The sequence below is a fragment of the Arachis duranensis genome, chromosome 3 (genome assembly GCF_000817695.3).
Source record: "Arachis duranensis cultivar V14167 chromosome 3, aradu.V14167.gnm2.J7QH, whole genome shotgun sequence".
Classification (NCBI taxonomy): domain Eukaryota; kingdom Viridiplantae; phylum Streptophyta; class Magnoliopsida; order Fabales; family Fabaceae; genus Arachis; species Arachis duranensis.
This window is the reverse complement of record NC_029774.3, coordinates 29539020-29552728: the sequence shown is the minus strand read 5'-3', so window position 1 is coordinate 29552728 and position 13709 is coordinate 29539020. Positions and strand designations below refer to the sequence as shown.

General features: G+C 35.6%; 1 non-coding gene across 1 annotated transcript; it reads left to right on the top strand.

Annotated features, from left to right (window-relative positions):
• Nucleotides 1–11274: 11274 nt before the first annotated feature.
• LOC127746239 (small nucleolar RNA R71) lies at nucleotides 11275–11378 on the top strand. Its single transcript, XR_008007859.1, has one exon. It is a non-coding gene; the product is annotated as a small nucleolar RNA R71 (small nucleolar RNA).
• The last annotated feature ends 2331 nt before the right edge of the window (nucleotides 11379–13709 follow it).

Genomic DNA, 13709 nt, shown 5'->3' with positions numbered 1-13709 from the left:
CACATAAGCAAAGATGCAAATGCAAAAAGTATTATGCAATGCTAAATAAGTTACCTGGTTAATGCTTCCAGGTATTTATTTTACTTATTCTCCATATCTTTTTAGCAATACTAAATATAATAATCTGAAAAAATGAAATAATTTCTCTAATTTAAAGATCAGCAAATTCTTATAGTTTTATAGTATAGAAGGTGTTGTCACAAGAAAGCAAACAAAACTCACTCACTTTTATTCTTTTTTTTTCGTGTGTTTGAATATTTTCATATTGTAGAATCCTAATGCTAGAATGATGTTGAAGCAATAGGAAGGACAAACATTTTAAATGGATAACAATACTCTATTGATAGCTAGAAATAGAAGAAAGGGTATTATAGATGAAAAGAAGAAGAAGTTTCAAACTTTTAGAAGGGATGTGGAGAATGAAACACTGCAAACCAGTCTGCTAAAGCATATCAATCTAAACACATGATCACCTAGACGAGGTAAATTCATGATTATTAATAAAGTTTTCATTTAGTAGCGTGAAAAATATCAATATATTTTTGTGAGGCAGTATATGAGAAAGTAATTTATTTAAACTACTTAATTAGTATTTTTTTGTTGCTGTTATTCAGATGAAGGAAGTTCCAGTGTATTAAAAAAACGAAAAACTAATACATGTATCAAAGATTTTGAGATGCAAGGTTAGTATTATGCGCAAGTTATTCAGAATACTACTACAGATTATATGTCAACAATAGGACAGTCTTAATATTGAAATCTGATTGTAATTATTTTTTTAGGCATAAAGAAAAACTTAAAATCGACTCAATCAATAATATTGAGTGAAAATAAGGAAAACCAGAAAACTTCTGGGAGTATGCATTTTAAACCATCAATCACAACTTCCTTATCACCATTGTTAACAACAGTTGGATCATTACAACTTTTGATCTTGAATAGACCACCTGTAATGGGTAATTCTAAAGGTATGCACACACTAAGCTTCAATGTTTGGTTCATTTTTTAGAATTAATAATTTTGCTGAAGTTTTTAAGTTTGTTATATAAACAAATTCGCTGCTGACAATGTCCTAACAAAGATCACGAACATAGAGTGCAGTGTAACGTATTTAAAGAATAAACCCACTATCCAATTGTCTTATAGAAGCAATTAGTCATTGGATTATGTATAGTTAATTCAAAAGCATTGGAAGATCCAACAATGAGTTCGCCAAAATACACCATGGCTAGAGTAAAGGCAATAGTCTTAAATGACAGTTATTTATAAACTCTATTCACATCTGTCAGTTTGAAAGAGTATGATTTTTTGGGTATTTAAAAATTTCTTTGATGCAGCCACAAGAATGAATAGAAGAGAAAGAGCTATTAAGCTTGCTAGGAGAAGGCAACCATCTAATAAACCCACTCAATCAGGTTCGGGATAAAAAGTAGTACTACTAAATCATATGGATCACAGACAAATTTGAATTTTATGCCTTAATATGGTTTTACAACACACTAATTTTTGTTTTTTAAATTTAGACACTACATCTACTCTTACATCAAATAGGCCACTTCAACTACAAAATAGACTATTAGGTATATCCAATTTTTACTCTGTTAACTATTTTTGAGTTCATTTGATCAAAGACAATATGAATAGTGATCTTATAAAGAAAATGAAAGGTTGGTAATATGTATTTTTTTGCAGCCTCTTGCGATAGAGTATTCAATGCAATTACACATGTAAGAAACACTATTTCTGAACAACCACCATGGCAAATAGGAGCCTCCACAGTGACATGCCATACACTCATGATTGTGACAATACAGAGGTTAACTCATCATACAAGAAAGTTGACAGAAGAGGTAAGTACATGTTATTCTAAATCAATTTCCATACTTATAAATTCAAAAATATTAGGCTTTAGTGTAATTAAACTATTTCCCAAATTATATATATAGTTGGCGAATTGACCAATTATTTCCTTAGAAATTATAAAGGTGATGTAGACCAAATAGAAAAGACAGAGATGTGCTTTTAGGCAGTACAAGAAAAAGTCACAACACACAAACAAATAAGGAACAAATCTTTAGTCGTTAAGCTTCACATGTCGATTTTGGATTTGATTTCTTTATTATTGCAGTCGGTAGACCTCGGACCAAGAACTTAACCAATGCAAGTTGTTCCCCATTTCAAATTATGAAGGTATAATTTGAAAATTGCTTTAGATAAATGTATTATAAGTTAGCCAATTATCTCAGTCACATTCATTATTATACATGGGACTTTTGGTGATATATTTAATTGCAGAGTATTAGTACATGAGAGATACAAGCCATAAATGCGAGTATTGCCATGCATTTTTTTGGCATGATGAAAGGATACAAAAGCACTGCAACACAAATGATCCGAAATATACATTGTGCTGTAAGGGAGGTCAAGTTAAGATTTCTCACCCATAAGAAGCCCAAAAAATGTTGTATGATTTTTTGTTTGGTAATGACACTAGAAGCAAACACTTTTAGAACAACATTAGAACCTACAATAGCAAGTTTCAATTCACCTTACTAAGTACTAAGATTGACCGAACGGTTGTAAAAGGTAAAGGTCCATGCATGTTCATTCTATATGGAAAAAACTACCATTTAATGGGAAGCCTGATACCACATGAAAAATGATCACACCAAATTTGAACAGCTATATGTCTTTGACACGCACAATGACATTGAAAATTGCATTTCAGTAATAAGGTATGAATCTTTGGAATAAAATGATTTTGTTAGAGATGCTTCTGTTTTATACTTTACATTTTTAGGGGGAAAAATAAAAATTACATTTCAAATTATATGGGTGTCTTACAGCAGAGAAAACACTGATAAAGTTCATGAAGACATTGTTAGAGATTTGAAGATCATGTTGGACCAACACAATATGTTGGTAAAGGCATTCCATATGGCTGGCCAAAAGATTAATGGTGATGCCACATCGGCAATGAAGCTTAGATTGTTGGAGAAGCAGAGAAGTGATGGTAGAAGGTATAACTTACCATCAATAAATGAGGTGGTAGCATTGATTATGGGTGACTTTGATCTCAAAAAAATAGATAGGGATATTGTTGTCAAGACTCGAAGTGAAAGACTTCAGAGAATAAATAAGCTTAATCCTTCCTACTTAGGATTGTAGCATCCTTTGTTGTTTCTTTATTGGGAGGACAATTTCAAAGAGCATATACCTCTTAATAAAAGACGTACTAACTCGACCAAGGGCTGTGAATATGTAACGATGAAGGACTTTTTTGCATTTAGGATACAAGAAAGGTTAGTCGATGGTTCACCATTGCTTTCTATTCAAGAAGATTATTCCAACAATTTCTGGTAGATAGATATTCTATGGTTTAGTTTGTCAGACTAACATACATTCGATTAGACTAGGACAAATTTAGGTGTGAGATGTACAAGAGAATAAGTGAAGCTATTTTGATGGGTGAAACAACACCTTCATCAAGGGTTAAACGTATCATACTTTCGTCATCTTTCACTGGAGGGCCAATATATATGATACAGAACTATCAAGATGCCATGACAATTTGTAGGATTATTGGATACCTAGACCTCTTCTTAACCTTTACTTGCAATCCTAAGTGGCCTGAGCTTGAGAATTTTCTAAAGAATAGGAATCTAAATGCTGAAGACCATCCTGATATGGTATGTCGAGCCTTCAAGGTCAAACTGGATCATCTAATCCAAGACATCAAAAAGAACAATATATTTGGAAGGATTGTTGCAGGTAAAATTATTTGTAATCTAAAATATATTTTGAAGTTTACTTAAGGGTTGTAGTGTCTTATTTCCTCTAGTACAATGTGATATGGTTTTTAATTTTAATTATTTGTGGTCAACTTAACTATTCACCTTGAGAACATTGCATAAGAATTATATTACGCACAAAATTTGGACCGGAGATCGATGGATAATCTAAAAACCACATGCTCTTTCACTCTATCAAATTACTTCATGCTTTCAAGGTTAATCTGTGAACTAAATTTGTTTAATTCTTTCATTTGTCTATACTATCAAATTCCAGAATTATGGTCTACTCTATGCACACATCTTGGTCTTCTTACATCGAGATGATAAATATCCAGCTACAGATGATATTGATCAAATCCTAAGTGCTAAAATACTAGATAAGGACAGAGATCCACTATACTATAAAGCTGTAGAAAAACACATGATGCATGGTTCTTGTGAGAGCATCAGGAAAGACTCATTGTACATGGAGAATGGGAAGTGCATTAGACACTTTCCTAAGAAATTTGTCAACAACATACTATTGACGAGGATGGGTATCCTGTTTACAGGCGAAGGGATGATGAAAAGACAATTAGCAAATGTGGGGTTGAACTTGACAATTGTTATGTTATCTCACACAATAGGAAGCTTCTTTTGAGATATGGGGCACACATTAACGTTGAATTGTGCAACTAATCAGGATCTCAAGTACTTATTCAAGTATATTAATAAAGGAAATGATCGAGTAACTGCTTCATTTTACAGCAATGACACAGTCGATGCAGAGAATAATGAGTGTGACGAAGTTAGCATGTATTATGACTGTAAATATATATCTCCATGTGAAGAAGCTTAGAAAATATTTGGGTACGGAATCCACTTTAGAGACCCTTCTGTGGTACGTTTGGAGTTCCACTTGCTAGGTGAGCAACCTATTATTTTTCAAGATCATGAAAGTTTAGAAGATGTTGCTAAGAAGGCTTCTGTGAAGGAATCTATGTTTCATGGATGGTTCCAGGCAAACAAGAATTACAGTGAGGCTCGGAGTTTGACATATTCAGAATTCTCATCCAAGTTTATGTGGAAGCTGGTGCGTGTAAATTGTGATCATTAACAATGGCGCCAAAGACTTGGAGCTCTCAAACGTGAATCACACTTTGTCATAACTTTACACAACTAACCAGCAAGTGCATTGGGTCGTCCAAGTAATACCTTATGTGAGTAAGGGTCGATCCCACGGAGATTGTTGGGATGAAGCAAGCTATGGTCATCTTGTAAATCTCAGTTAGGCAAATAATAAATGGTTATGGAGTTTGATAATTTAAAATATAAATAAAACGTAAAATAAAGATAGAGATACTTATGTAAATCATTGGTGGGAATTTCAGATAAGTGTATGGAGATGCTTTATCCCTTTTGAATATCTGCTTTTCTACTACTTTCATCCATTCATTCTTACTCCTTTCCATGGAAAGCTGTATGTAGGGCGTCACTGTTGTCAATGGCTACTTCCCATCCTCTCAGTGAAAATGGTCCAAATGCTCTGTCATAGCACCGCTAATCATCTGTCGGTTCTCGATCATGTTGGAATAGAATCCAGTGATTCTTTTGCGTCTGTCACTATGCCTAACAATCGCGAGTTTGAAGCTCGTCACAGTCATTCAATCCCTGAATCCTACTCGGAATACCATAGACAAGGTTTAGACTTTCTGGATTCTCAAGAATGGCCGCCAATAATTCTAGCTTATACCACGAAGACTCCGATCTTTCGGAATGGAGGCTAAGAGACACGCGCTCGATCTAAGGTAGAACGGGAGTGGTTGTCAGGCACGCGTTCATAAGGACGGATGATGATGAGTGTCACGGATCATCACATCCATCAGGTTGAAGTGCAGCGAATAGCTTAGAATAAGAATAAGCTTGAATTGAATAGGAGAACAATGGTAATTGAATTAATTCTCGAGGTACAGCAGAGCTCCACACCTTAATCTATGGTATGTAGAAACTCCACCGTTAAAAATACATATCTGATGGTAGTGTTCATTGGCTTCGGCCCCAGAGACGGAACCGGAATAACCAAGACCTCTAATACAATAGTAAAAAGTTCTATTTATACTAAACTAGCTACTAGGGTTTACAGAAATAAGTCTAAGTGCAGAAATCCACTTCCGGGACCCACTTTGGTGTGTGCTTGGGCTGAGCTTGAGCTTTACACGTGCAGAGGCTTCTCTTGGGGTTAAACGCCAAGTTGTAACGTGTTTTTGGCGTTTAACTCTGGTTTGTGACGTGTTTCTAGCGTTTTACTCCAAAATGCAGCATGGAACTGGCGTTGAACGACAGTTTGCATCATCTAGGCTCAAACAAAGTATGAACTATTATATATTTCTGGAAATTCCTAGATGTCTAATTTCCAACACAATTGAGAGTACGCCATTTAGAGTTCTGTAGCTCCAGAAAATCCGTTTTGAGTGCAGGGAGGTTAGAATCCAACAACATCAATAGTCCTTTTTCAGCATGAATCAGATTTATGCTCAGGTCCCTTAATTTTAGCCAGAAAATACCTGAAATCACAAAAAAACACACAAACTCATAGTAAAGTCCAAAAATGTGAATTTTGCATAAAAAACTAATAAAGACATCCCTAAAAGTAGCTAGATCCTACTAAAAACTACCTAAAAATAATGCCAAAAAGCGTATAAATTATCCGCTCATCACAACACCAAACTTAAATTGTTTCTTGTCCCCAAGCAACTGAAAATCAAATAGGATAAAAAGAAGAGAATATACTATAAATCTCAAAATATCAATGAATATCAGTTCTAATTAGATGAGCGGGACTTGTAGCTTTTTGCTTCTGAACAATTTTAGCATCTCACTTTATCCTTTGAAGTTTAGAATGATTGGCATCTCTAGGAATTTAGAGTTCAGATAGTGTTATTGATTTTCCTAGTTAAGTATGTTGATTCTTGAACACAGCTACTTTTATGAGTCTTGACCGTGGCCCTAAGCACTTTGTTTTCCAGTATTACCACCGGATACATAAATACCACAGACACATGACTGGGTGAACCTTTTCAGATTATGACTCAGCTTTGCTAAAGTCTCCTGTTAGAGGTGTCCAGAGCTCTTAAGCACACTCTTTTTGCTTTGGATCACGACTTTAACCACTCAGTCTCAAGCTTTTCACTTGGACCTGCATGCCACAAGCACATGATTAGGGACAACTTGATTTAGCCGCTTAGGCCTGGATTTATTTCCTTGGGCCCTCCTATCCATTGATGCTCAAAGCCTTGGATCATTTTTTACCCTTGCCTTTTGGTTTTAAGGGCTATTGGCTTTTTCTGCTTGCTTTTTCTTTTTCTTTCTTAAGATTTTTTTTCGCCACTTTTTTTTCGCAAGCTTTTGTTATTCACTGCTTTTTCTTGCTTCAAGAATCAATTTTATGATTTTTCAGATTATCAATAACATTTCTCTTGCTCATCATTCTTTCAAGAGCCAATAATTTTAACATTCATAAACAACAAGATAAAAAATATGCACTGTTCAAGCATTCATTCAGAAAACAAAAAGTATTGTCACCACATCAATATAATTAAACTAAATTCAAGGATGAATTCGAAACTCATATACTTCTTGTTCTTTTGTATTAAAAACATTTTTCATTTAAGAAAGGTGAAGGATTCATGGAATTATTCATAGCCTTAAGACATAGACACTAGACACTAATGATCATGTTATAAAGACTCAAACATAGACAAACATGAAGTTCAAAAACCGAAAAATAGAGAGATAAGAACAAGAAAGTTAAGGAATAAGTCCATCTTAGTGATGGTGGCACCTTCTCCTTGAAGGACCAATGGTGTCATTGAGCTCCTCTATGTCTCTTCCTTGCCTTTGTTGCTCCTCCCTCATAGCTCTTTGATCTTCTCTAATCTCATTGATAATGATGGAGTGTTCTTGGTGTTCCACCCTTAATTGGTTCATGTCATGACTCAATCCTTCTAGAAAAGTGTTGAGTTGTTCCCAATAGTTGTTTGGAGGAAAATGCATCCCTTGAGGTATCTCAGGGATTTCTTGATGATGAGCTTCCTGATGCGTCTCTTGAGATCCATGAATGGGCTCTCTTGTTTGCTCCATCCTCTTCTTAGTGATGGGCTTGTCCTCTTCAATGAGGATGTCTCCTTCTATGACAACTCCAGTTAAGTAGCATAGATGGCAAATGAGATGAGGAAAAGCTAGCATTGCTAAGGTGGAGGGCTTTTCGGCTACTTTGTAGAGTTCTAGAGAGATGACTTCATGAACTTCTACTTCCTCTCCAATCATGATATTATAGATCATGATGGCCCGATCCACAGTTACTTCGGATTGGTTGCTAGTGGGGATGATGGAGCGTTGGATGAACTCCAACCATCCTCTAGCCACAGGCTTAAGGTCCAGTCTTCTCAATTGAATCGGCTTGCCTTTTGAGTCTCTTTTCCATTGAGCTCCTTCCACACATATGTCCATGAGGACTTGGTTCAACCTTTGATCAAAGTTGACCCTTCTAGTGTAGGGGCGTGCGTCTGCTTGCATCATAGGCAAGTTGAACACCAACCTTACATTTTTCAGACAGAAATCTAAGCATTTTCCCCGAACCATTGTAAGATAATTCTTTGGATTCGGGTTCATACTTTGATCATGGTTCCTAGTGATCCATGCATTGGCATAGAACTCTTAAACCATTAAGATTTTGACTTGTTGAATGGGGTTGGTAAGAACCTTCCAACCTCTTCTTTGGATCTCATGTCGGATCTCTGGATACTCATTTTTCTTGAGCATGAAAGGGACCTTATGGATCACCTTTTCCTTGGCCACAACTTCATAGAAGTGGTCTTGATGGGCTTTTGAGATGAATCTCTCCATCTCCCATGACTTAGAAGTGGAAGCAATTGTCTTCCCTTTCCTCTTTCTTGAGGTTTCTCTGGCCTTAGGTGCCATCAATGGTTATGGAAAAACAAAAAAGCTATGCTTTTACCACACCAAACTTAGAATGTTGCTCGTTCTTGAGCAAAAGAAGAAAGAATAGATGAAGAAGAAAAAGATATGGAGTAGAGGGAAGAGTGATTGAGGTGATTGGTGAATGATGTTTGGGGAAGAGTGTTTATGAAAAGGTGTGAGAGAGAGGGAGAAGGTAGGTGGAGATCCTGTGGGGTCCACAGATCCTGAGGTGATCCTGTAGGGTCCACAGATCCTGAGGTGTCAAGAATTTCTCATCCCTGCGCCCTTTAGGCGTGTAAAATGCCCTCTGCATGCAATCCTGGCATTTAACGCCAGACTGTAGCATGTTTCTAGTGTTAAACGCCACTTCCATGCTTGTTTTGGGCATTCAACGCCAATCTACAGCATGTTTCTGGCGTTTAACGCCAGACTGTAGCATGTTTCTGGCATTAAACACCACTTCCATGCTTGTTTTGGGCGTTCAACGCCAGCTTTTTTCAGGGTGCAATCCTGGCATTTAAATGCCAAATTGCTGCTTGTTTCTCACATTCAATGCCAGCTTCATGCTCTGTTCTGGCGTTGAACGCCTGCCTGATGCTCCTTACTGGCGTTTAAATGCCAGTAAGCTCTTCCTCTAGGGTGTGCTATTTTTTCTGCTATTTTTGATTTTGTTTTTAATTTTTACAATTGTTTTGTGACTCCACATGATCATAAACCTTATAAAACATAAAAGAACAATAGAAATATAGATAAATAAAAATTGGGTTGCCTCCCAATAAGCACTTCTTTAATGTCAATAGCTTGACAGTGAGCTCTCATGGAGCTTCACAGATCATCAGAGCATTGTTTGGACCTCCCAACACCAAACTTAGAGTTTGAATGTGGGGGTTCAACACCAAACTTAGAGTTTGGTTGTGGCTTCCCAACACCAAACTCAGAGTTTGACTGTGGGGGCTTTGTTTGACTCTTTATTGAGAGAAACTTTTCATGCTTCCTCTCCATGGTTGCAGAGGAAGATCCTTGAGCTTTAAACACAAGGTAGTCCCCATTTAATTGAAGGACTAGCTCTTCTCTGTCAACATCAATCATAGCTCTTACTGTGGCTAGGAAGGGTCTTCCAAGAATGATGGATTCATTCTCATCCTTCCCAGTGTCTAAGATTATGAAATCAGCAGGGATGTAAAGGCCTTTAACCTTCACTAACACGTCCTCTACCAATCCATAAGCTTGTTTTATTAACTTGTCTGCCATCTCTAATGAGATTCTTGTAGCTTGTACCTCAAAGATCCCCAGCTTCTCCATTACAGAGAGTGACATAAGATTTATACCTGATCCCAGGTCACACAGAGCCTTCTCAAAGGTCATGGTGCCTATGGTACATGATATTAAGAATTTACCATGATCTTATTTCTTTTGAGGTAGAGTTTGCTGAACCCATGTATCTAGTTCACTAATAAGCAAAGGAGGTTCACCTTTCCAAGTCTCATTACCAAATAACTTGGCATTCAGCTTCATGATGGCTCCTAGATATTGAGAAACTTGCTCTTTAGTTACATCTTCATCCTCTTCCGAGAAAGAATAGTTCTCAAAGCTCATGAATGGTAAAATGAGGTTCAATGGAATCTTTATGGTCTCTAGGTGAGCCTCAGATTCCTTAGGTTCCTCAGTTTGGAACTCTTTTTTGTTCAGAGGATGTTCCAGGAGGTCTTCCTCACTGGGATTCACGTCCTTCTCCTCCTTTATGGATTCGGCCATATTGATTATATCAATGGCCTTGCATTCTCTTTTTGGATTCTCTTCTGTATTGCTTGGAAGAGTACTAGGAGGAGTTTCAGTGATTTTCTTACTCAGCTGACCCACTTGTGCCTCCAAATTTCTAATAGAGGACCTTGTTTCACTCATGAAACTTAAAGTGGCCTTAGATAGATCAGAGACTATGTTTGCTAAGCTGGAGGGACTCTGCTCAGAATTCTTTGTCTGTTGCTGAGAAGATGATGGAAAAGGCTTGCTATTGCTAAACCTGTTTCTTCCACCATTATTAAAGTCTTGTTGAGGCTTTTGTTGATCCTTCCATGAGAAATTTGGATGATTTATCCATGAGAAATTATAGGTGTTTCTATAGGCTTCACCCATGTAATTCACCTCTGCCATTGCATGGTTCTCAGGATCATAAGCTTCTTTTTCAGAAGATGCCTCTTTAGTATTGCTGGATGCATTTTGCCATCCATTCAGACTCTGAGAAATCATGTTAACTTGCTGAGTCAACATTTTGTTCTGAGCCAATATGGCATTCAGAGTATCAATTTCAAGAACTCCCCTTTTCTGAAGCATCCCATTACTCACAGGATTTCTTTCAGAGGTGTACATGAATTGGTTATTTGCAACCATGTCAATGAGTTCTTGAGCTTCTGCAGGTATTTTCTTTCGGTGAATGGATCCACCTACAGAATGGTCCAGTGACATCTTAGAAAGCTCAGATAGACCATCATAGAATATATCTAAAATGGTCCACTCTGAAAGCGTGCCAGAAGGACACTTTTTGGTCAACTGCTTGTATCTTTTCCAAGCTTCATAGAGGGATTCACCATCTTTTTGCTTGAAGGTCTAAACATCCACTCTAAGCTTGCTCAACTTTTGAGGAGGAAAGAACTTGGCTAAGAAGGCCGTGACCAGCTTATCCCAAGAGTCCATGCTATCTTTAGGTTGTGAGTCCAATCATGTTCTAGCTCTGTCTCTTACAGCAAAGGCAAAAAGCATGAGCCTGTAGACTTCAGGATCTACTCCATTAGTCTTAACAGTATCACAGATTTGCAAGAATTCAGTTAAAAACTGGTAGGAATCTTCTGATGGAAGTCCATGGAACTTGCAGTTCTATTGCATCAGAGCAACTAGTTAACGCTTCAGCTCAAAATTGTTTGCTCCAATGGCAGGGATTGAGATGCTTCTTCCATAAAAATTGGAAGTAGGTGTAGTATAATCACCAAGCATCCTCCTTGTGCCTCCACCATTGTTATTGGGTTCGGCCATGTCTCTTTCTTTTTCGAGATTCTCTATAAGGTTTTCTTTGGATTGTTGTGCTTTAGCTTCTCTTAGTTTCTTCTTCAGAGTCCTTTCAGGTTCAGGATCTGCTTCAACAAGAATGTCCTTGTCTTTGCTCCTGCTCATATGAAAAAGAAGAGGACAGAAAAGAAAGAGAAATCCTCTATGTCACAGTATAGAGATTCCTTTATGTGAGTAGAAGAATAAGAGATTAGAAGAAGGATGAGAAAGAAATTCGAACACAGAGAAGAAGAGAGGGTTCAAATTTTTAAGATGAAGAGAAGAGTGTTAGTAATTAAATAAATAAATAGAAAGAGATGAGAAGGAGAGAGTTTTCGAAAATTGTTTTTGAAAAATAGTTAGTAATTTTCGAAAATTAAGAGAAGAAATAAAATTAAATTAAAATTTGAAACAATTAGTTAATTAAAAAGAATTTTGAAAAAAGGTGAGGAATTTTCGAAAATTAGAGAGAGGAAAGTAGTTAGATGGTTTTGAAAAAGATAAAAAAACAAACAAAAAGTCAATTAGTTAGTTGAAAAAGATTTGAAAATCAATTTTAAAAAGATAAGAAGTTAGAAAAGATTTTGAAATTGATTTTGAAAAAGATATGATTTGAAAAGATATGATTGAAAAAGATTTGATTTTTAAAATTAAAATTGATTACTTGACTAACAAGAAACTAAAAGATATGATTCTAGAATTTAAAGATTGAACCTTTCTTAAAAAGAAAGTAATAGACTTCAAATTTTTTAATCAATCACATTAATTGTTAATAAAGTTTTTGAAATTTTGAAATAAAATTTAGAAAAAAATTTTGAAAATCAAATTTTTAAAAAATTCAAAAATAACAAAAGGAAAAAGAAAAGATTTGATTTTGAAAAAGATTTTGAAAAGATAAGATTTTTAAAATTGAAATCTTGACTTGACTAACAAGAAACAACTAAATTTAAAATTTTTTGACTAAGTCAACCCAAGGATTTCAAAAATTATGAGTAAAACAAGGAAAAGATATATTTTTTATTTTTGAATTTTTAATGATGAGAGAGAAAAATACAAAAATGACTCACAACATGAAATTATGAATCAAAACACATGATGCATGCAAGAACACTATGAATTTTCAAAAACATGCAAGAAACCAAACTTAAAAATTTTCAATGCTTAAACACTATGAATTCAAAAATGCACATGAAAAACAACAAAAGACACAAAAAAAGAAAATATGAAGTTCAAACAAGAAGACTTACCAAGAACAACTTGAAGATCATGAAGAACACATGCATGAATTTTCGAAAATTGCAAAAGTTTTTAAAACATGCAATTGACACCAAACTTAAAAATTGACACTAGACTCAAACAAGAAACACAAAAATATTTTTGGTTTTTATGATTTTATTAATTTTGTTGTATTTTTTTCGAAAATTATCTTTAGAAAAACAAAAAAGAGAAAAAAATTTTTGAAATATTTTTGAAAACTTTTTGAAAAGAAAATTACCTTACGTGAATCACACTTTGTCACAACTTCGCACAGCTAACCAGCAACTGCACTGGGTCGTCCAAGTAATACCTTACGTGAGTAAGGGTCGATCTCACGGAGATTGTTGGGATGAAGCAAGCTATGGTCATCTTGTAAATCTCAGTTAGGTGAATAATAAATGGTTATAGAGTTTGATAATTTAAAATATAAATAAAATGTAAAATAAAGACAGAGATACTTATGTAAATCATTGGTGGGAATTTTAGATAAGTGTATGGAGATGCTTTATCCCTTTTGAATATCTGCTTTCCTACTGCTTTCATCCATTCATTCTTACTCCTTTCCATGGCAAGCTGTATGTAGGGCGTCATCATTGTCAATGGCTACTTCCCATCCTCTCAGTGAAAATGGTCCAAATGCTCTATCACAGCACGGCTAAT